The sequence below is a fragment of the Acyrthosiphon pisum genome, chromosome X (assembly GCF_005508785.2).
Source record: "Acyrthosiphon pisum isolate AL4f chromosome X, pea_aphid_22Mar2018_4r6ur, whole genome shotgun sequence".
NCBI classification, from domain to species: Eukaryota; Metazoa; Arthropoda; class Insecta; order Hemiptera; family Aphididae; genus Acyrthosiphon; species Acyrthosiphon pisum.
Genome location: NC_042493.1, coordinates 110,951,204 through 110,954,162, shown reverse-complemented (window position 1 = coordinate 110,954,162; position 2,959 = coordinate 110,951,204).

Sequence of the window (2,959 nt, the reverse complement as noted above, 5' to 3'; positions counted from 1 at the left end):
CATAACAATGGCCACTATTAATTAACCACTGCAGAATAATATATTAAACAGTGTACACAAATTAATATTATATACCTATTAGTATATTATGACCTACCGAGGTAACCTATTCTTAGTTACTTTGGAAAAGAAAAAATACGAAAAAATTGAAAAATAATTTTTAAATATATTAACAGGAATACAAATTAAATAATAAGGATTCTAATAATATTGTTTCAGAGCATAATATATTTAACCATGGTACAGTACCATAATGATTAATGCATTTTATTTAGATTAAATAATTAACATTTATTTCTACTGTGTCTACGTTATGACACCATGTCACTATTAAAAACAGCCATAGTGCCATACAAATAGCTGGTAACTTTATGATGACTTAAAATCTAAACCTATGCCAGTGAAAACTAATGCAAGGGTACCTTGTGAATTTTAAATGTACACAATATTATAATATTTAAATATAAAGGTAATTAATACAATGGAACATATTATTAAATTTGTTCTTTTCTAAACATCTAATATAGATAACGTTTATCATACAGGCCTACATCATAAACATTATGTACACATAGGTTAGGTTAGATGATTATATCATGATGCAGAAAAGATGAAACTCAATACCTCTCTAAAAGCATACAATATGAATTACAAATGGAGATATTTCAATTGCAAAAAATTAAGAACTATTTATTTAGACTGTTAGAAGTTTGTAAAAAAATATTTGTGTGATAATTTATTTTAAAGAATAAGATATATTATTTTTTAATTTTTGTATTTAATTATTTTAAATATTAACCGCCGGTTGCTTTTTTTATTTCAAATTAAATTAGGTATACAATTGATTTTCTTTTGTAAGTTAAGTATACATTTACATATTATTTTACTATGTACTATATATTATAATTTTGGTAAGCTTATTAATAAGTAATACATATTGCATAGAATATCTTACTATTATTTTTTAATTATACTTTTTTTTTCAATTATACTTTTGGCTGTCCCAAATAGTTGGGAGAGAAGGCGAATGAAAAGAAGAAGATTTTTTAATTATACTTTAGTTCTCGGTCTTACAAAATTATGTACCTAGACTTATCTTTTCTTCTAAAATATATTATTTTTTTTTCATATTAAGTTGCAATATAATATATTTTTTTAATACAATATAAGAATTGATTGAATAAAACAAAAGTCTAATAGTTTATTGGTTTTCTATTTTAATATTATAAATGTACAACAAAAAATGTGCACACGTAAAAATTATGTACCTATTATAACTTATTAAAATGATTAGATATTTATATTACAAATTTGAAATATAATCAAATATTTCAAATATTATTACGAAATACATTTTCATTGTTTGCTTTGTTTACTATTCTATATCCCATGTAGCCAATCTGAAAATAAAATAGTTAGTAGTTAAGATTTATCTCATTTATTTGAAAAGTATTTTTTTTCTATACAACTATGTATAAAAATACAGTACATCATTTTCATTTACTACTCAAAATTACCAATGTGTGTCGCCCACAGTTTGGCTGCACTAATCATAGGGAAAACTTGCATTAGTTTCACTCGTAAACCCAAAGCCATCACAGGAAAACGACAAAGAACTTTTCAATAACATTTCTGGTTCTAATTTGACTCATTGTACAGCTATTCTGCTAGTGTATGGCAATTTTGAAGAGGATTCATCATATAACTAACAGATACATAGCTTAGTACTGCGTCCCCTGTAAAACATCGATGAAGGTCGATAGAGTGATTAAGTGTTTTTAAAAACCAATAGAAATAGTTTTATCGAAAAATGCCAATGCAACTACTTCGGGTGTCAGATACCACAAATGATTTCGATATTTATTCAGTGCTACCCGAGATATATTATTATTAATTGAACTATAGTTGTACAACTTTCGTATAAATAGAAAATCTTGATATGGTGCGGCTGCAGCGAAAGGCGCTTTAAACCATGCTTCGATATAAATTGTAAATACAAATACACAAATATCACGAAGTCTGTTTTTTTCATAAGCACTTAATTCAAATTCACTACGAAAGATATATATTTAAGGCTATAAATAGCTTTTGCCATTCATCTTGCATGGTGAATTGCACGAGGAGCAAGCCTGGGCTTGTGTTAAAAAGTTAAAAGTTAAGTTAATTTTAACTTTTAACTTAACTTTTAGATTCTGAGTGGAACGATGAATGTATTGATTTTAAAATGATGTGTGTTTTTTTTTTTATTTTTTTATTTTTTTGTGTCTGTCATCACGTATTAGGACAGTAAAAGTGCTTGGATTTTCTTCAACAGTACCTTTTCTGATAGGAAAGTGAATCTAGTTGGTACTTTGGGGGGTCAAATGTAAAAATTTCCCAATAGTTTTCAAACGCGCCGTGAAAAACAAAAGAAAAATTAAGGAAAAACGAGAATTTTTACGCAAAATCTGTTTTCGAGAAAATCGATTTTGGTTTTTGGTGTAACTTTAAAACAAATGACCGTAGATATATGAAATTTTGACTGAATGTTTATCTTAGCATTTTCTATACACCATAACATTTTCAAAATATTTTGATTTATTTTGAGCTCTTTACCGACATTTTCATTTTCCATTTTTTTTTAGTTTTTTTTCTAAAAATATCAATAAAATTTTATTTGTTGGATAAAAAAGCTTGAAAATTTAATAGAATGCTCCTAGTATATTGTTTCAAAGGCAGATGAAAAATATTAAAAATCGTTAGCCACAGTTTTTTTTTATAAACATTTAAAGTTCAAAAAGGTAGGTAAGTGGATGTCGCTCTGCTGTACAGTAGGTTAGAAGTGGGTCACTGTATAATGGACAGTATTAAATTTGAATTCAATGATATAATATCACTGTATAAGAAAAACGATTCTGAGCGGAGACGGTATATCAGTCTATGTATTAGATATATATATACTTATCTATGGTATAAAAAA